Genomic DNA, 22,768 nt, shown 5'->3' with positions numbered 1-22,768 from the left:
TGATTGTCTTCCAGTCTCGGGAAACTCAACTCATTAGGGACATGATGGGGGTGGGGCATTTTAAATTCTCTAATGCAATGATTAATTGTCCAACAAAAATACCAGTGACACCCCTGCTGAAATCACTGCCTGTATCTAGCCCTTTCTCCACAGGCAAAAAAAAAAAAAACATGGAATAGAAATATCCTACATCAGCCATTGTTGTCAACCCTAGCTCTGAGGGTAACACAGGGCATCCCCAGTTATCTGAAGTGAACTAATGACATTTTTTAGAACTTCTCAAAGTAGATTTTTAGGATCTTGTACTTAAAAAGAAAATGCTGTATTGCATATTCAGTGAAAAGATCTTGAGGTAAAACTAGGTAAAGTATTGAAACTTCCAGTTAAAGAGCCGATATTGGGTAGGCTATCTAAATCTAGTACCTAGGACAAAAACTAGGAAATTGTAAATCATCCATCACCGAGGAAAGATTGAATGGATGGGCTAAATGAGTGGATAGATATTTTGTTCAATGCAAACTGCTACAGAGAATGTCAAAAGGAATCAGATACTGTCCCATCTTTGTGTAGCTTTATATTGAATTGTGGGAAAACAAGTAATTATTTTACAAATGTTGGTGGAATGAATACCTTTAGACATACAGAAACCAATGCTACTGAAGATTTTTAATGAGAATTCTGAGAATCCCCTAGGTGGTAATGTGACAGGTTAAAGCTTTGTTTTATTATAGCTGGCACAAAGAAAATGGTTGGGTAAAAATTTAGATGAGTCATAGTTCTGACTTGTTGTTTAATTAGTTAGTTACTCAGTGTAAGGCTTTTTTGTAAATTTACAATAACATTTTCTATCCATGAATCAAAAAGATAGAAATAGCATTGACCAAAGCAGTAATGGAAATTTGATCACTACCTTTCTTTTTTTTAATGATTTTAAATTGTATCGTTATTTATGGTTTATCTTGAGACTTTATTGAGGGATACTTTATTCACTCATTTATTTACTTATTATTTATTCATTCATTCATTCATACATCGATCCATCCATCCATCACTAAATAAGCTTCTGCTACCCAACTCCTATTGGCAAAACTCTATGCTAGACAATTTGAGAGAGGAAAAAAGATACATAAGTTAAAAGATCTATTCTCTGAGAGTTTACAACTTCCAGGTCCTCTTTGACTAAATAGATTATAAAACCCTCTGCAAAGATGCTGATTTGACAGCAAAGAAATTTGTGATGGTGTATTAAACTGGGTCATTGCTATTGCTTAACATTAACCTAGAAATGCCATTTAAATAGAGCATAATAAATCTTCAATTTACCATGTCCCTTCTTGTCCTAAGTGCCCCTATGAGACCACAAATTAGACCAAGATAGCCTGATCATTTCTGTATTCACCAAAAAGAGTGGAGACACTAAGTTTACATTGCCTCGGAAAAATGTTCATAAATCACTGTTTTTATGCTGATCCTAGGTTTCAAATAGGCATTCCAATCTAAAGTAATGACAAAAAGGTAGCACTTCAATATTGGAATGATTGACACTTTTATGGTGTATTTTTCAGGCACATTCAGTAAAATACTTTTCTATGTGTCATACTTTTCTACTATTATTCTGTCAGTCATCAGTTGGATACAAAACTTAAAATGTGATAGTCATAAGTGTCTCTGCCCTCACCTTTCTCCTTTTCTGTACTTATTCATGCATGTATGTATCTACACATACAACATAAGTACATATTTGGGTAGATAGATGATAGATAGATAGATAGATAACGTATCATTCAATTTAGCATATTTACTTGTTTTAAGCCTATTTATTATATTATTGGAAGAAGGAAGGAAGGGAGGGAGGGAGGGAATATATCTTTATCCTGTTCAGATATGAATCCCAACATTGTGTAACTTTATTTCAGGTAACTTTACTCCTAAGAAAAGATGTCCATGGTCCCTTTTTAATGTTCTTAAACCCTGATACAAGTTTTCAGGGTCAAATGTTCTAAACTGTGAATGACTTAGGTCTTTGCATTTTCTTCCTTCTTCCTGTGTCTGTCTCTGGATAATGTCATAGATCAGCACATGAATCAAAAGATTTTTAAAAAGCATTAGAGATGAAATTAAAACTTCTAAAACTATTTTGTGCATAACTCTGGCAGGAGTTTGGTGAGTGAAAATGTTTAATGATGACTGACTTGTTTCTTTTGGGTTTGCTTAATTTTAACATTGACAGCCCAAAACAAACACACCAAAGCTGGCTTCTCTTCAAACAATGATCCATCTTCATTCTCTCTTTTATAAAATCAGATTTCCTGAAAAACTATCTCCACCCACTGACCCTCTCACTGATTCTCTGACATTCTTTTTACACCTCTAACATTCTATTGAAATTCCTTTCTCAACAGCCAAATTCCTTTCTCAACAGGCTCTTCTTTGTCAAATCCAATAGCCTCTGGTAAGTTCTTGCCTTTTTTTACTCTCTGCTGCATTTTCCGTTCTAGACCATCTTCTTTTTTTTTTAATTTCTTTTTTTTTTTTTTTTTTTTTGGCTGCACAGGCTCTTAATTCCCCAACCAGGGATCGAACCTGTGCCCCCTGCAGTAGAAGTGCAGAGTCTTAACCACTGGACTTCCAGGGAAGTCCCTAGACCATCTTCTTCTAGGAATGCTCTTCCCTTGTGGTCTTGGAAAAAATGCCATGGCTCTCTACTCTTCTAACCTCTCTGAGTGCTTAGCATTCTTCTGCCAAGCTGACTGGTCAGTCAGCAGGCTTTTCTCACACATACAGAACTTCCAAGTAGCTTTCAGTGTCTTAATCTTTAATATGATGAATGGCCATGGGTAATAGGAAATATGAGGAAAACCTCAATCATGAAAAAGAGAGCTTAAAAAAAATTTAAAAAGAAAAAAGCAACTTGGATAATATTGAGATTTTTTTTCAATGTACAGGAAAAATAAAAGGAACAACAAAATTACTGTAAAGTTGTTTGTTTAGTGATTTTTGCAAACTAAGTCTTTTATGTCTGTATCCTTTGCCATGTGTGGTCACTGAAGTCTCTGCTTAGTCACATAGTGGTCAGCTACTGATTAGATGAAGGTTTCCTAAAATGCCTGGGACCAGTAAGTACCCCAGTCTTTGTGGAGGTGTCCGTGTTGGGGCACACTATCCACACTCAGCCATGAGGTTTACAGCTCTGCCTTAGCCTTCACTTCCTTCTTATGCAGAACCTCAAGATTATTCAGAGGTGAAATCATATAGCCCTGATTATTTCTTGAACACACACACAGTCCTGGGCATGCACACAGAATATGCACATATATATGCTTTGTCTTCTAGATTCCCAGAAGTATGTTTGAGGTTTTCAAAGTCCCTGCAAACATCTCATTCTCCAGATTTTTTTTTTTCCTTTGTGAGCTTTTGCTTAGCCTCTTGTTTGCCCAAACTTAGGAAGTCACAATGTTCAACAGTTACCTCAATGTATTACTTTTTCAGTGATATTTGACTTTTTAAATGTATCACTCTGATAAAAATAACTAAGTAAACAAACATTTAGAAAAGAAATTAAAAAATAAAACACATCATAACTTTTTCATGTTTCGTTAGGAACCACTCTTTGCCTGGTTAATTTCTCTCATCCTACTACAAGTCTCAGTGCAGAGGCCATTTCCTCAAGGAAGCCTACTTTGAGCTTCCAGATCAACTTCAGACAATACTTTATGCTACCGTAGATCTGAGAATTTATTTGATGGACCTTATCATAGTGTATGTATCTGAATATTTGTATAATTCTTTGCCTACTGCTGTCTGCCCAGCTAGGCAGTAAGTTCCACTAGGGCCATTACATCTGCTTTGTTCACCACTGTATCCTCACTTCCTATCATACTTACTATCACATTGTAGAATGTTAAACACGTATTGAATAATGACAGCTCTACATCCTAGGCATGGAGAACTCATCTAATTCCATAACTTTATTTCCCCTACATACATCCATAATTCCAAATATTCTCCAGAGATCCATATGCTGAGTTACTAACTGCCTGCTGAACATTTTTCCAATAGAGGTCCACTAGGGACCCAAAGCCAAGTGTCTTCTTCTCAAATATGCTTTCTTCTTTTCCCTATGCCAGTTGATCACGTCACTTCTCTTAAGGATAGAAACTTATGAACATTTTTATTCTTACTTTATTTTCACATTACTTATATATTTGGAATAAGTCCTGTCTTCCTATAACTAACTGCACTATTATCAATATGTTCTCAAACATTGTGCTGGAGATGTTCTTCCAGTACATATTCTGCAGTAAACTTTGAAGCAATATCTAAATTCCTTAACATGGCAATTTTAATTCTTTATGATTTGTCCTTCCAGTATTTTAAAAATCTTCACTCTTGTCTCCAATTCCACCTCACTCCTTTGCACAGCTAAGTGGTCAGCTACTGATTAGATGAAGGTTTCCTGAAATGCCTGGGATCAGTAAATACCCCAGTCTTTGTGGAGGTGTCCGTGTTGGGGCACACTATCCACACGTTAGAGTCAGGTTTTTTACTGATCCCTGAATATGCTTTTACCTTCTAAACCTAAGCAGCTATTTTTTCATTTTAAATTGAGACATAATTGACATGTAATGTTTAAGTTTAAGGTGTTCAATGTAATGATTTGATCAACATATATATTACAATGCAAATTACCATTGTAGCATTAGCTAAGACCTCAATCAGTTCACATAATTATCATTTCTTTTAAGTTGTGAAAATATTTAAAATCTAGTCTCTTAGCAATTTCCAAGTATATAAGGCAGTATTGCTAACTATAATCACAATGTTATGCACAAGATCCCCAAAATATATTTATCTTCTAACTGCAAGTTTTATAACCTTTGGCCAACAACTCTTCAATTCCCCCATCTCCAAGCTCCTAGTAACAATACTTTACTTTGTGTTTATATGAGTTTAGCTTTTTTAGATTCCACATATAAGTGATATCATACAATATATGTCTTTCTATGTCTGACTTACCTCACTAGGCATTATGCCCTCAAGGTCCAACCATGTTGTCACAAATGGCAGGATTTTCTTCTTTCTTGTAGCTGAATAATATTCCATTATATATATTTGTGGTTTCATGTCTTATGTTTAACCCATTTTTGAAACTGGTATAAGATAGGGGTCTAATATCATTTATTTTGCATGTGGTTAGCCCAATTTCTTAGCACCATTTATTGAAGACACTATTCTTTCTTGTTGTTGTTTTTTTTTTTCGGTACGCAGGCCTCTCACTGTTGTGGCCTCTCCCGCTGTGGAGCATAGGCTCGGGACTCACAGGCTCAGCAGCCATGGCTCATGGGCCCAGCCGCTCCGTGGCATGTGGGATCTTCCCGGACTGGGGCACGAACCCGTGTCCCCTGTATCAGCAGGCGGACTCTCAACCACTGCGCCACCAGGGAAGCCCCTATTCTTTGTTCATTGAATATTCTTGGCTCCCTGGTCAAATATTAGTTGATAGTATATGCAAGAGTTTATTTCTGGGTTCTTCATTCTGTTTCATTGATTTATGTGTCTCTTCTCATGCCAATACCATACTATTTTGATTACTATAGCTTTGTAGTGTAGTTTGAAATCAGAACGTGTGATGCCTCCAAGAACATGGGATATTTATTCCTCTGTTTGTGTCTTTCATTTGTTTGCATCCTTTTCAATTTCTTTTTATCAAAGTCTTGTAGTTTTCAGTGGACAGATCTTTCACTTCCTTGGTTAAATTTATTCCTAAGAATTTTTTATTCTATTTTAAATAGGATTTTTGTTATTTATTTTTCAGATATTTTGTTGTTAGTGTGTAGAAACACAAATAATTTCTCTACATTGATTTCATATCCTGGAACTTTACTGAAATCATTGATGAATTCCAACAGTGTTTTGGTTGAGTGTTTAGGATTTTCTAAAATCATATCATCTGCAAAGAAGACAATTTTACTTCCGCTCCAATTTGTTTGCCTTTAACTATTTATCTTGCCTGACTGCTGTAGATAGGACTTTCAGTACTAGGTTGAATTACAGTGGTGAGAGGTAGCACTGTTTTCTTTTTTCTGATCTTAGTGGAAAAGTGTTCAATCTTTCATCACTGAGTATTGTGTTAGCTGTGGGTTTGTAGTATATGGCCTTTATTATGTAGAGGTGTGTTTCTTCTATACCCAAGGTGTTGAGGGTTTTTATGACAAAAGGATGTTGTTTATTGTCAAATGCTCTTTCTGTATCTGAGATGATACGATTTTCGTCTTTCATTCCATTAATTTGGTGCACCACATTTATTGATTTGCATATGTTGTGTAAGATTTATCCCTTGCATCCCAAGGTTAAATCCCACTTGGTCATGATGTATAATCCTTTTAATGTGCTGTTGAACTTAGTTTGCTAATATTTTGCATTTATATGCACCAGGGTTATCAGATTAGGGTTTTCTTTTCCTGTAGTGTCTTTATCTGGCTTTGGTATGAGGGTGATATTGGCCTTGTAAGATGAGTTCAAGAGTTCTCCCTCCTCTTCAATAATTTGGAAGATTTTTGAGAAGGATTGGTGTAATTTTTTTTAAATGTTTGGTAAATTCACCAGTTAAGCCATCTGGTCCTGGGCTTTTCTGTGTTGGGAAGCTTTTGATTACTAACTCAATCCCTTACTTATTATTGGTCTACTCAGAATCTTCATTTCTTCATGCTTCAGTTTTGGTAAGTTCTAGGTTTCTAGAAATACATTCATTTCTTTTACGTTACCCATTTTGTTGCCATATGATTGTTCATAGTAATCTTTTATGATCCTAGTATTTCTGTGCTATCAGTTATAATGCCTCCTCTTTCATTTCTGATTTTATTGGTTTGATTCCTTTCTGTTTTTCTTAGGCTAGCTAAAGGTTTGTCACTATTGTTTACCTTCTCAAAAAAATAGCACTTAGTTTTTTTGATCTTTTGTTTTTCTGGTCTCTATTTTATTATTTCCACTTTAATCTTTGTCATTTCATTTCTTCTGTTAACTTTGGCATTAGTTTGTTTTTCTTCTAGTTTCTTAAAGTGTAATTGTAGGTTGTCTATTTGAAATCTTTCTTTATTGCTTCTGCAGCATCCTATAGGTTTTGGTATGTTGTGTTTCCATTTTCATTTGTTTTAATATCTAAATTTTTTTTCCTTTTGATTTCTACATTACTCAGGACTGTGTGGTTTAGTTTTCACATGTTTGTAAATTTTCCATCTTTCCTCTTGTTGTTTATTTCTAATTTCATACCATTGTAGTCAGAATAGATACGTGGTATGATTTGAATGTTTTTAAGTTTTCTAAGACTATTTTGTGGCCTGTCATATGATTTATCGTGGAGAATGTTCCATGTGCACTTGAGAAGAATGTATATTCTGCTGCTGTTGGATGGAATGTTTTATATATGTCTGTTAGGTCAATTTGCTCTAAAGTATGGTTCAAGTCCAAAGTTTCTGTGTTGATTTTTTAACTGGGCAATCTATTAGAAAGTGGGGTAATGAAGTCCCCTACTAATATTGTGCTGTTGTCTACTTCTCCATTCAGATCTGTTTGAACTTGCTTAATATATTTAAGTTGTCTAATGTTGGGTCCATACATATTTACAATTGTTATACCTTCTTAATGAGCTGACTTCTTTATAAGTATACAGTGACCTTTTTTGCCTTATTATTATTTTGGGGCTTAAAATCTATTTTATCTGTTATAAGTATTATTACCACTGTTCTCTTTTTGTTTCCACCTGTGTGGAATATCTTTATTCCATCTCTTCCCTTTGAACATATTTGTATCCTTAAAGCTGAAGTGAGTCCCTTGTAGGCAGTGTATAATTGAGTCATTTTTTTTTAAGCATCCATCTGTGTTTTTTGACTGGAGAATTCAATCCATTTACATTTTGAGTAATTATTAATAGGAAAGGACTTACTAATGGGATCTTATTAATTGCTTCCTGGCTACTTTGTTGTTCCACTTTTCCTTTCTTTCTCTCTTGCTGCCTACCTTAGCAGATTGGTGATATTTTGATGGTGGTATGTTTGATTCTCTTCCCTTTATATTTTGTGAATCTTCTATAGGTTTTTGTTTTGTAATTACCATGAGGCTTACATAAAACATCTTACTGATTTGAGTCTATTTTATACTGAGAGCAACTTAACTTCATTCACATAGAAAAACCCGACTCTTTATGCCCCCCGCTTTTATGTTTTTGTTGTTACAATTTACTTCTGTTTATATTGGGTATTTTTGAACAAGTACTAATAGGGATAGTTATTTTTAGTAGTCTTTACCTTTAATCTTTACACTATAGGGAAGAGGTTAATGCGCCATCATATTGCAAAATTAGTTTTCTGAATATGACTATATATTTACCTTTACCAGTGTGTTGTAAATTTTTGTTTTCGTGTTACTAATTAGTGTCTTTTCATTTTAGCTTGAAAAACTTTCAGCATTTTTTGTAAAGCAAGTCTAGTGGTAATGGACTCCCATGGCTTCTGTTTGTCTTGGAAAGTCTTAAAAGATCTCAATTTCTGAAGGATAATTTTGCCAGATAGAGTATTATTGGCTGACAGTATTTTTCTTTCATCATTTTGAATATATCATCCCTCTCTCTCCTGGCCCATAAAGTTTCTGCTGACAAATCTGCTAATAGCCTAATGGGGATTCCTTTTGTAGTTTTTATTTTGCTGCTTTTAAGATTCTCTCTTTTTCTTTTTTTTTTTTATTATCTTATTATACTGTGCCTTGGAAAAGGTCATTTTGGATTGAAAAAATGAGGTGATCTGTTAATTTCATGAACTTGGATGTCCAAGTCTCTCCCCACTTTGGTACTCAGCTATCATTTCTTTCAATACACTTTTAGCTTCCTTCTCCAACTTTTCTTCTTCTGGAATTCCAGTGATTCAGATTGGTCCTTTTGATGGTATCCCATAGATCACACAGGCTTTCTTTACTCTGTTTTATTCTTTTTTATTTGTTCTTCTGAGTTTGCATTATTTCAAAGTTCTTATCCTCTAACTCACTGATTCTTTCTTCTACATGATCTATTCTGCTGTTGATGCTCTGTATTGCATTCTTCATTTCACTCATTGACTTCTTCAGCTCCAAAATTTCTGTTTGGTTATTTTTTAATGATATCTATCTTTGTTAAATTTCTCATTTTATTCATGTTGTTTTCCTGATTTTGTTGAATTGTCTTTCAGTGTTTTCTTGTAGCTCACTGAATTTTCCCAAAAAGTTTTTTTGAATTCTTTATGGGTAAGTCACAAATCTCTGTGTCACTGGCTTTGGTTACTGGAGGAATATTGTGATTTTCTTGTGATGGCATGGGTCCTTGATTCTTCATGTTCCTTGGAGCTTTGTGTTTCTGTTTCCACATTTGAAATAGCAGCCACCTCCCCCAGTCTTTACTAGCTGCCTTCAGGTGAGAGATACTTTTTTTGGTTCTGCTATATATTCTGGGACTTCCTCTGGCCTTGTATGAATATGTTGGTTCTATACTTCTTTTTCTCTCTTGTGGCAAAATTCTTAAGCTTGTATGTTTTCTCTAGTTCTTAGAACTCACCAGGCCTGCTGCTGGAAGCCTATTTTTTTTCCTGTTGGTGGCGATAAAGCTCAAGATTGTGGTTTCTCCTTTACCTACCTGAAACCCCTGGCCTGTTTTCTGCACAGGCTCCCTGTCTACCTGAGCTTGCTTTCATGAACACCCTTGGGATCATGCACAGGGAGCTACCTAAAGATTGGAGGGAGATGTGGAATTAGCAACAGGGAATTGGTGGTGTTGCAGGCCAATTTGGGAGATCTTTAGGTTAAGGTTTTCCTAGCAGACTGTGAGTATGCTTATTGCTAGAGCCCAAAATACAACAGGGACAGCATCCCTTTAATGCCCTCTGATATTCTCATTGGCTTCTTTCCTGATGTCTTTCTTCCCCCAAGTCATGGATTTCCTGCTTTAATACTCTGGGCACAGAAGGATAGAAATTGATTTCTTTAGCAGCATCCCACACAGATGGGGAGTTCCAGCATTCATTCACTTTCTCTCTTTACCCCATGGGAGAGATCATGGGCCTCATCTAGCTCTAAGTTGTACCACCTTGAGGAGAGGGAAGATGGCCGTCAAAGTTTCTTTGCCCACTCCAATGTCTCCAAACTTGTTTTGTTTTGTTTTCTCCACTGAGTACTGAAACTTCTCCTCTGGAAATCTTGACTTCTACAAGGTCTCTGTCATCCATGGGTAGCTTCCCAAGGAAGTGTTTTCCAGGTGCTCACACGCCAGAGGCAAGAGAATCTGAATCAGTTAACAGGCTCCTGCTAGTTCCACAGTCTGGTCCAAGATCTGTCTGCCTATTTCCCGATGCACAGGTGGGTTAGACCAGTGGTCCCCAACCTTTTTGGCACCAGGGACTGGTTTTGTGGAAGACAATTCTTCCACGGACCAGGTGGCGGGGGGGGCAGTGGTGGATGGTTCAGGTGGTAATGCGAGTGATGGGGAGCAATGGGGAGCAGCAGATGAAGCTTCACTCACTCACCCACCACTCACCTCCTGCTCTGTGGCCTGGTTCCTAACAGGCTGCAGACCGGTACCAGTCCACAGCCCGGGGGTTGGAGACCCCTGGGTTAGACTCCTCATGTGTTGTTAGCATGTTGGATCCCACCACTCCCATAGAGGCACTTTTGTTTGTGGATGCAAGCCAAATTTTAGGTGTTGGGGGTGGGGTGAAGCAAAAAGGAGGGACTTATGCCACCTCTGTTCTCTGCTAGCATCACCTCTGCTAGCATCACTTCTCTTTACATTTCTAATTTTTAAATTGTCCGTACTCTTCAAAGCTTATATCATGATTTATAAATTCCTAGATCCTCAAGGTCAGTGTCATCTCTCCTCTGTTTTCTAAAACTAATTTTATATAACTAACAGCATAAATAATATTATTCTGCTTAATAACCATGTACATATCATACATATATTATGTTCTACCTGCAAACAGACACTAATGTGCGGCGAGCCGTTTCTGACCGGCAGAATAACGAGCCGCCACACGCAAGATTCTTCTCGTATCACACTTTATTGGAGCGCAGCTTGGTTGAAGAAAGATGGAAGGAAGACCCCGCAATCCTAGAGCAGTCTGCTTATATAGGGATTAAGAACATGTGTCGCTCTGTGATTGGCTTTCGCCGGTGGTGCGACTTGTGAGCCAGCATCGGATAGGTCGCTGCTTTAAAACCTCATTAGTATACTTAGCGCAAGCGCAGTGGCCACAGGAAGGATGACTCAGCTTATTTCAGCTTCCTGCCGCGTAGCAGTTAGCTGACCGCGCCCTACACTAATGAATTTCTTCTTTTTATATATCCTACAAGTACCACCATACTTAAAACATAGTAGTCAGTCAATGTAGGCTTATGGACTTAAAATTACCTGGTAAAAGCTGATATTTTCCTCAAATCTTGAGAACTCATATTGTTCACTCTCTATATAATGATAAATAGGTGAAAAGCAAAGTATCTAGTTATTTGTCATTGCCCACAAATAGAACATGAAAGAGCACTATTTTCTCAAAACTGATATCATCAAAACTGCTATGTTGTAGTCATATAGTGTTAACTAAACAGGTTCACCAGATGGTATTTATTTCATTAATCTGTACACAAACTCATGATTGTTAAATGAAATATATATGCTTATTTTACAGGTTTTATTGTAAACTTATTTTAGTTTTAAGTTACTTTTATTATTAAATTTATAATGATAAAGAAATGCACTTACATGATTAAACATTAAAATGGAACAAAATGTTATTTATTTAACTCAATAGCTTCCAGTCTTTTTATGTTCTCAGAAACTTTCTATGTATTTGTAAACCTTCACAGGTATATAAACAAACACACACACACACATCTTTGTTATCACATAATGGTAAAGATGTAATAAATACCAACCACAGATTCTACACAGGGTATAACAGGAAGTGTTTTGTTTCTTTGAGAGGTAATGTAAAGTGAGAATTCTGGTCCATTGGTAACAAGAATGAACAGAAAATAGGGTATGTGGTAGAATAAATGTTGCTTTGATAAATTTGTGTATCTAAAGTAATTTGAATGTAATTTTTTTAACATCTTTATTGTAGTATAATTGCTTTACAATGGTGTATTAGTTTCTGCTTTATAACAAAGTGAATACATATATATATGTTCCCATATCTCTTGCCTCTTGTGTCTCCCTCCCTCCCACCCTCCCTATCCCACCCCTCTAGGTGGTCACAAAGCACTGAGCTGATCTCCCTGTGCTATGCGGCTGCTTCCCACTAGCTATCTATTTTATGTTTCGTAGTGTATATATGTCCATGCCACTCTCTCACTTTGTCACAGCTTGCCCTTCCCCCTCCCCATATCCTCAAGGCCATTCTCTAGTAGGTCTGTGTCTTTATTCCGATCTTGCCCCTAGGTTCTTCATGACCTTTTTTTTTTTTCCCTTAGATTCCATATATATGTGTTGGCATAGTGTTGAATGTAACTTTGACATTATTTTCTAAATGATGAGGTGAGAAGGGAGTAGCATAAAATGATTTGCAATAAAATTGCTTGCTTTCCAGGAAGTAAATAATTTTGCCAGTAGTCTGCCATCATTTATGGAGCTTCTGTCTTCACACTGAATCCCAGAACAACTTGGGAGCATTTCTTCAGAAGAGTGCACCAGAATAGCTTATATGGAATAAAGTAATTAATGGGTAGAAATGGTAGAAAAACATATAACTTACAGATTCAGATGAACACTTTTGATGATTTTTCTTAAGCTATAAGGGCAATTGCACAAAGAAAAAGAAATTGGTAATTAAACAGAATGAAAGGAAAGTGAAAGAGAAGTTTTGGAAATTAATTTCTAAAAATTTTTCAAAATATGTGTTTTTAATATATGTTCATTCAATGAAATGTCAACTCTTGGAGGGTTCGTCTTTTTCAGTCTGAACAAATGTGTTTTCAGCCTGAACAGAGTATGTATTTTCAGCCAATATTAAACGATTGTTGACTGATGGAAGGTGCCATATCACTTTGTCTAACACTTGAACCATGAGAGGGTCATTTTTATTAAGGCAATAAAGCTCTCCCACTCCATTCAGGTTTTCCATTTGGTCTCTTTAGAGTACTCCTCTCCCTAAATTTTCTTAAAGAAGGAAAGTTTTCACTACACATTTCACACTTTATTCTGTCTCTAGTCCTTTCTGAGAGTATCTTCTCCAAATCAGGCCCAAACAGAAATTCAGTGCCCTTTGATGGACTGAACAGTATCCATGGAACTTCGACAGTATCCATTCTCCTTATCTTCTTTCATTAAAAGAAACACTTTCCAGATTTTAACTTAGTCCATGCTCCTTTGCAGCTATGTTTACTTTATGACTAAGTTTTAATCGATTGAAATAGAGAAGTTGCATAAGCAATTTCTTTATCATCTTATTTAAGACAGAACCTCCTGCCTAAATTTTACCTTTTCACTTTTCCCTTCCCATTGTCTAAAATTCAGAAGAGGTGCAGTAAGCTGCCCCATCCAAGCATAGAAGAAACACCAGCTCTTAAAACCAGAGTGGAACACCACATGTTGAGGATGGAGAACCACCCTGGCAAACCACGTTCCTAGATGACCTCTTGGACCAGGTCCCTCCCTTCCTGGACTATTTCTGGAGAGAGAAAAAAACTGCTAATTCATTTAAGCAACAGTATTTTGGGTTCTGTTGATAGAATAGTTTAACCTACACACTAAATAATATCAAAATGGCAATGGAAATACTATACTACCATTAATATATATATATATATTATATATATATATTATATATATAGGGCTTTGTCTCAGTGGATGGTAAGAAAACCTATATTTCAAACTGCAAAGCTATGAGCCTTGTTATGTCTTGGCCAAATATTTTAAACTGTCATCTGCAATAACTTGGAAAGCAGATCGCATGCTTTAAAGAGAATGTAATTCTGGGGCTTGGAGATGAAAACAGAACATTGTAGTGTGTTGGATGTTCCTTAATGCTTTTAGCAAGGTATTATAATAAACAGATGAGCCCAGTCAAAAACTGACAAATTTGCATGCAGAGATGGAAGAGACTAGAATTCTGTAAAGGAGATTTTATCTGCCTTTGGCCTCAGTTAGACAGTCTAGTAATTTTTAGCAGACAGGGTTGGAAAAATCAACAGCTTGTTTAACTCAAACAGTAGAAAGTAATGCTCCAGACACTTCTCAAATAACTCTCGTTATGGCTTTTCAACTAGGAAAATGGAAGTTAACCTGCTGGTAAAGATCAGGTTAAGGGGAATATCTTAGTCTGTTAGCCTATTTTTTCAGATTATAACCATTAAAATGAGGGAGGTGGGGATGATCCTGGAATAGAAGCCAGTATTTAATACAGTTTTAGGGAACTATGTCCAAAAATTAACTTTGGTATGGTAAATGGTACATGAGTTATTGAAACAACATTAACTTGAAGTCAAGTAAGTTTTTAAGGAAATTATATTGTCAAAGAATCATCTAGCCAAGTCTTCAAAACCCATATGGGTTGTTTGAGTCCTAAAATTATTCCTGAACTTTCAAACCTGCACCAGCAGGGAGTGGGCTGTAAAAGCTGGAAAGTTGTGTAATGCCCACTCCAATACAGTCACAGAAGATAATGAACAAGGAAGACTGATCTGAAGGGCCAAGACAGGTCAGAGAGAACAATGGACCAAGTTCTCTTTTTCCAAAAAACAGAACCAGTGTCTAATAAGAAAACTTGTTCCACTGCCAAGACAGAGAATTTGTGCAATTTCTGTTCAGCAGAAGTTCATCATTGATATGAACTAGTAACTCCCATGTCTCCTATTTTTACCTTTTCCAAATGGAAAGCTGATTTTGCATTCATAATGTACTACTTTCCCTTATGGAGACTGATCTCATGTGGGGAAAGAAAAGTGAGCATGGGCACCTTTAAGATCAGAGACCAGAGAGTGGAAATTGCAAACCATCCTCCAGGATGCATTTCCCCAATTATTCTTTTAGTAATTACCCCTCCTCATTTATTTTTAACTGAGCGTGTATCTACTCAACCTCACACTATATTTCCCAGTCTCCCTTGAAGATAAATGCAGTCATGTGACTACATGTTTGACAGTGAAAGTTGAATAGTGTCAACCTACCAGCCTAGGTTCCTGAATGAACTTTTAGAGCAGAATCTGCATACCTTCCCTGAACTATTATGAGAAAGAATAGTATACTTTCATTTTATTTAAGCCACTATTAGAGAATTTTTGTTATAGCAGCTTAGTTTATACTTTAACTTACATAACAATAGCATAATAGCATAATATTACTACATTTGCCTACTGCTTGTGTTTTGCCAAACCATAGACAACTCTATGTTAAAATGTATTTGATTTCATATTCTTGGTAATTCCATCACTACTCTGTTATAGCTACTTCCCCAAGCCTACTGTGATAGTTAATTTTATGTGTCAACGTGGCTGGGCCACAGTGCTCAGATATTTGGTCAAACATTATTGTGGATGTTTCTATCATGGTGTTTCATTGGCTGAGACTAACATTTAAATTTGTGGATTTTTAGTAAAGCAGATCATCATCCATAATGTCGGTAGGCCACATCCAATAAATTGAAGGCATTAATGAAACAAAGACTGACCTCTTTTAAGCAATAAGGAATTCTTCCAGCAGGATGCCTTTGAACTCAAACTGCAACTATTCCCAGAGTCTCCAGCCTGCCCATTTACCCCATCCGTCTTTGGACTCACCAAGCCTCTACAATCTTGTAAGCCAATTTCTTAAAAATAAATTTCCCTCTCTCTCTACACACACACCATCATCATCATCATCAGACTTTAATACCATTATAAAATCACCATTTTGCTATTGACAGCATGTATCTCAATTTCAGATTATTTTTTCATGGTACAAATATTTATTGAAGATTTATTAAGTACCAGATTGTAGTTTTGGAATACAAAAGAGCCTTTCTCTCATGGGGCTTACATTCTAGTGTAGAGACAGATAATAAATAAATAAATGAATAAATTTTTAAAATGATAAAAGTACTGTGAAGAAAAATGAAGCAGAAGAAAGAGCTTGAGAATGACTGAAAGGAAGTAATTTTTAGAGAGTGTCTCGGCAGGGTGGGGAGCTCTTGATGATTTAAGAGATGAGCAGTGTTATTTTATAGTGAAGGAGTCATCCATGAGGATATTTCATGAGGTCTAGGCTAAGGAAATAGTAAAGGTAAAGTTCTCATGGTTAGAGAATGCTTGATGTGTTTGAGAAATTTTGCTAGAGTGCAATGGATAGAGTGGTCTGGGACTTAAGCTGGAAGGGGTTTTCTATTTTTGAGATTCTAAATTGAGCAAAAGTCAGACCTTAATCTAGTGGTAATAAATGTCTTAGACTTTCTGAGACTACCTTTTCTGAGTATTTATTTTGAAATTTCCAGATATGTTTGAGAGTCATCCCAACATTTATAGGAAATAAGGCCTCTTCCATGTGTTGATAACTAGTCAGGAAAATATTCCTATAAGTTTCTTCAAGTTAAGGATGAGATAAATGTTGCATACCATATTTAGATAGTTACATGTTACAATTTTTTTTATGTTCCTTATAAATTTCTAGAAGTTAGGTGTACTAACCCAGTCTCAGCTGCAGTTAGGGACTGGGAGAAGTGGTGTGAGCTCCAGGGGACCCAAGTACTAGCCAGTAGCAGAGATTCCACTTGCCACTGAGCCCAGGACATTGAGGAGGTGAAACCAGTCATCAGAGGAACAGAATGAGGAGCTTGAGGGCAGGTTTTTCTATCAACGTGGAGATTCTCAACTTACCTACAGCAAGGGTCTGGATTGTATTTGATTAAAATAGGTAGCATGTTTTCTTACCATGTATAGCCTTGTATTCAACCTTATGATTCTTGCTTTTAGCTCTCAATTGACCATTTCGTCCTAGCTTTGATAAGCAGGATTTATTAACAGAGATGAAAGTTGTAAAATAGAGCTTCAAGCGGTAAGGGGTTTCCACTTTTATTAACTATTTAATGACAACTTCAGGAAGGGTGAGGCCTCATTACAAGTGCTGTTCTTAAAATAAATATAACAATAGGCTAACTCTTATCATAAAACAAAATCTGAATCCTCCAGGTTGGTAAGCAAAAGAGAATCTCAATGTTAGCAGAGGATAGATTCAAAAGGCCAATCACCTTTCCTTCCTTTTAGGAAGCTGTGAAATGACAGCACTCCTGTGTCAGATGTCACATTCAAAATACGGTAATTCAAGGAGATCTTACTTTAAAAGAGACTATTTAACAAAGATGTAGATTTAGGGTGCATGATGAAGTGGCCCTAAGTATAGTAGTATTTTCTATCATCATCCCAGGCCCAAAGGGTCAAATGTAAGGATAGGTTATTAGAACCCAGAGGAATAGAGTCACATAGATTAAGAAACCTTGAAAAGAACAGTAAGCTTCAGTGTAAGGGTAAGGATACAACCTTGTAAAGAAGGAGCTAAGGAAATAAATATTCTGACTTCACTCTCCTCACTCCTTCCAATGCTATAGTGCAGGGATGTCCCAATGGACAAGCCCAACAGTAAACAGCAGTGTGGGAACCATGAGGTAATCTGGGATAGTTAGCAGGACAGAAAGGGGTTGAAAATTAAACTGAAGGGAGAAATGGGAACTTTAAGGCACAATTCCCTTTCTCTGCCTTGACAATGAATCTGTCCCAGGGTGATTTCAACAAGTGAAATTTCTATAAATGACAGAAAGATAACTCTTCCTTTCTTCTTGTCATTGATAGAGGTAGTATGCAAGAGGCAGGCTCATGACTGCCCCTCCTGCAATACTCTGATGGACGGTAAGCTTTCTATGAATGGATTAGTTACTATTTCCTGGGGAAGGAAGATGAGGCAAAGACAGACATGGATATTGGAAATATATTTTTTTCAAATAATTTTCCAGTTCAAAGGAATGCTTCTTATCAATGGGCCTAAAGAAAGAACTTGGGAAGAGGAGCATCTGTACTTACAAAGCCCACAGAGCTCACATCCACAGTTAATAATTTCCTCAACACAAAAAATGTCTAGGCACGTTTACCACACTCATAAGACCTAGATTCATTTGTCACTTTTAAAGAATACTACAGTTAATATTGGAAATATATTTGCTTCCTTCCTGGGATGAGGATTCAGAACCTGACCTCAGGCCATTCTTTATGGATTTGCAAAGTAAGGCCCTAAATGAAAAGATGAGTTTTTTCAGTTCTTTCTAAAGGTCACTGTGCTGCAGATCATGGTAATCTTTAATATGTGAGTCCTATGGCACCAGAAACACCCATGTGATACAAACTGAGATTTTTTTTTTAATTTTGTCATCTAGTGTTAATAAAGTTCACTTTTCAAATATACATACGTTTAAAAATCAAAGGCAGTATGTGTATGTTTTTGCATAATTCAATAAAATTATTCCTGAAATTTTTAATTTTTATTCTCATAAACAAAAATTAAAATTTTTTTTCAAAAAACACTCAAGTAGATTCTGCATCATTGAAAAATCTTAGGGCAGAAAAATGGTATATGTGCTTCTCTTACATTGAAAATCCCAGATGGCAGCCCAGTACTATATCATATATTTTTTAAATAATTCACTTAGATACAGAGTATATTATACAGTATATTATGTAATTGTATTTTAGTACCTTTAAATACACTGACATGGCTTAACTTATACCACAGACTGCACAGGTGATGGTACAATTGCTACACAATAAAAAAATTAACAGCAAGAAGAGTGTTGATTTGACAACATTATCAAAAATGCTATGAATAAAACCTAATGTCAAATAGCATACAAAAATAGCTACCAAAATGTGACATATATTTTAATACATAAAAGAATTTACCAATCAGAAGAATTTAGAAAATAAATACTCAAGTTAAAAAGTAGAGAAAAATCAGAGATTTAGAGTCAAAATCACACATCACATTTGTCTACATCTCCTAATTTCCATCCAATCGTCATGATTTTTCTCTTTCTTTTACTACAAGAATAGCCTAACTCTTCTATTAGCTTCTACTCTTGCCTCTTTTTGAGGGAGTAGATTGATTTCTACTATCCACATATCATCCAAAATAATCTTTGTAACACCTTTACTTGATCACACTCCTTCCCCCAGCTTAAAATTTTAATTACTTACCATTATCCTTAGAAATAATTAATAATTGCAACCCATGTTTAAAATATCCTTCATGGGATTGTTCCTACAGACTACTCTGTTTTTTCCCTCTGCCACTCTTCTTTCCCCTAGCTACCTTTGCATATTAGTCTCATGTATGTTCATTGAACACCCCAAGCTTGTTCCCAGCTTAGACTTATTCACTCTCTTTGAAAAGCTCTTCCCTAGCGATGACATATGAGTGACTCACTAACTTAATTCTGGCCTCCTTTAAATATGCCAGTTTTTTCTCATCTCAAGGCCTTTGGCATATGCTCTTAAATCTTCCTTAAATTCTCTATCTCCTTCATTTCAAATAGTTGGCTGCTTATTATTCCTCTATCCCCAATTATGCATAAACTTTATAGAGTCATCCTCCATAAAATTTATGTTTAAAAGATACTCTCTATTTCTAGTTTTAAAATAAAGGCTATCCTCTCTTCCATGTGATCAATGAGAAAATAAAATAAATTTTATCTTCTAAAGTAGATGGGAATATCTATACTATTGGCAGAATTCCATGATGCACTCTCAAGACTTTTTCCTGGTGTACACACCCTGTATAATCCCCTCCCCTGAATGTGTGTGGGACATGAGAATATGGTAAAATAGTGCTTCCATGGTTAAGTTACTAATCAGTTGCCTTTGAGTTAATCAAAAAGGAGATTATCCTGGATGGGTCTGACTCAAACTGATGAGTCCTTTTAAAAAGGTGTGGCATTAGAGAGACATTCTGCTGGACTTCAAAATGAAGGAAACTACCATATTGTGGCAAAAACAACCTTAACCTGTTACCATAATCAAATAAAGGCAATGCAAACAAAAAATCAAAACAATATCTCTCATGAACATTGGCTTAAACAAACTTAGTAACATATTAAATCAAATAAATAAATATATAAAAATATAATACCTAATAAACAAATGGGATTTAATGCAGGAATGCAAGGTTAATTCAACATTTGAAAAGAAGTCAGTTATTTCACCATTTTAATGGACTGAAAAAAACGATCTTGATTCAGAAAAAGCATTTGACAAAATTCAGCATTCATTCATGCTGCATACTTAAGAATTTCTATGCATATTTAGGAATAGAATAAAATGTTCTTATTCTGATAAAGGACATCAGGAATAAAATTACCACTAATATGATATTTACTGGTAAAAGAATGAATGTTTTCTCTCTAAGATACAGAATAAGGATAAGGTGGCTGCTCTCACTTCTATCAACATTGTACCACAGGGTCTAGCCAAAAAATTGTAACTGCGAAATTAACTTTGGAATAGATGTAAAACTATTCAGGTTATCTAGGTTACTTTGAGTGAGTTTGATAGTTTGTGTTTTAAATAATTTATCCGTTACATCTAAGACAAGAAAAAGAAAATAAAAAGCATACAGATTGGAATAGAACAAATAAAACTTTATACTTGCATCTGCCATGATTGTCTAAATAGACAATTCCAAAAATAATGTAATACTGGCATCAATAACTGTGTTTAGCAAGGACACAGGAAACAAGGTCAATATTAAAAATCAGTTTCATTTCAACTTGCAACATAGTAGCAACAAACAAATAGAAACTGAAATTAAATATATATGTATATATTCATATATATAATTTACATTTGAATTAGAAATCACAAAGTGCATAGGGATAAATTTACAAAATATGTGTAAGATCTATACATTGGAAACTATACAATATTGCTGGAGAAAATTTTAAAAGATCTAAATAAATGGAGAAAATGCACTATGCTCATGGACCAGAAGACTCAATATTATTAAGTTGTTAATTCTTCTCAAATTAATCTACAGATTCAGAGTAAGCCTAATCAAAATCCCTATTGTTGTTTTTATTTTTGTTGCTGTTGCTGTTATTGAAAATAAAAAAATACAAGCAAAAGCTTGACAGAATGCATAGATTATATTTAAATATAGGACTTAATTTACAAATAACATCTCTGTGAGAAATTATGTGTAAAAAGTAGTCAACTTGAAAGAAATTATATGATAAATAATAGTTGAATAGAAATCTATTTTATAGTTAGAAATAAAAATACATCATTTACAGGCAATAAATAAAAGAAGCATAAATATATTGCAAAATATAAAAGTAAAAAGTTAGAAAAAAACTTGTAAACAGGAAAAAATTGAGTTATAGATGAGAGAAATTAAATAAAAAATATCATTTTTATTTCTCTAAAGAGAATGATGAATACTAGTAATATGAAAACTACTTAAAACTGGAACATTATCCATATGTCATCAGCTAGAGTTATACATGTATCCTCTGAAACAAAATACGTAGTGTGCAAATTATCACAAAAAAAGTAAGCAAAACAAAGAAATATTAATATTGTAAAGGAAGAAAAATAACATATTGACAAGAAATATAGCTTAAATATTACTACAGAATTCAAACCAAACATTTCTGTCAAATCAAAGGAAATATTTTAATCAAGTATTGGTTATGTAAATTAAGTTGCAACATATAGTGAAGTGTAGTTAGAATATATGCAGCCATTGAAAATACCGAGGCAGTTCTATATATACTGATGAGGAACCTTTAAGTAAAAATTACAAAATGAGGAAAGATGAGTAAGTCAGTTATTATTATTTTTTAATCACACACACACAAATACACAGAATATCCCTAATAAAGTATAGAGAAAATAATTGAATATTGATTTCCTCTGAAGATAAAATTTTGGAGAAAGTTGGAAGAGAGATTTTTCACAGTATGTACTTTTGTATATTTTAAATTTTGTGCAGGCTCATATTTTATTTCTTCAAATATAAGTACTTTTAAGAAGTACTTCTTTCATTTCCATCTCTGCATCCCATTCACTTTTCAGGGAACCTATAAAAATCTGTAATTATAAAAAATGGATTCGTTCTCATGTTTGTTGTTTATCAGGCTCACAAAATTGTAAGCTTTATGTGGGTTGGGGCCAAGTATATTTCCTCTTAAATAGAACCTGGTATTCAAATAGGCACTAAATATGTACACTTTTAAAAAATTAACAAACATAACCAAGTGAATAAAAGAATAGATGATCTAATCAAGGAATAGAAACAAGTAAATTGAAAAAAAATTATTAATAATAATAAACAATCACATATAAGTTAAAACCAAAGCTAAATATTTTACCTCTTTGTGAAACACTTTATAATATCCAACACTTGTGGCTGTATGCAAACAGATACTTTCTAACATTGCTGTGTTAGAATGAGTAACGGCCATCAGAGAAATTTTTATAAAATAGAAAACTCGAACTTAACATAAAATCCAAACAATAAAAGATTGGCTGAAATATCAGGTATAACCCTTATGGTGAAATAAAATGAAATAAAAATGCTATGGAAGATTGGTTCAAGATGACAGAGTAGAAGGACGTGCATTCACTCCTTCTTGCGAAAGCATCAGAATCACAACTAACTGCTGAACAATTATCGACAGGAAGACACTGGAACTCACCAAAAAACATACCCCACATCCAAATACAAAGGAGAAGCTTCAATGAGATG

The 22,768-nt window shown here is 35.0% G+C and overlaps 1 non-coding gene across 1 annotated transcript; it reads right to left on the bottom strand.

The window, feature by feature from the left end:
- Nucleotides 1-2,562: 2,562 nt before the first annotated feature.
- TRNAR-UCU (transfer RNA arginine (anticodon UCU)) lies at nucleotides 2,563-2,635 on the bottom strand. Its single transcript has one exon. It is a non-coding gene; the product is annotated as a tRNA-Arg (tRNA).
- Between the last annotated feature and the right edge of the window lie 20,133 nt (nucleotides 2,636-22,768).

Source organism: Delphinus delphis, chromosome 11, assembly GCF_949987515.2.
Source record: "Delphinus delphis chromosome 11, mDelDel1.2, whole genome shotgun sequence".
NCBI lineage: Eukaryota > Metazoa > Chordata > Mammalia > Artiodactyla > Delphinidae > Delphinus > Delphinus delphis.
Note: the sequence above shows the minus strand (reverse complement) of the source record. Positions and strands in the feature narration are given on the sequence as shown.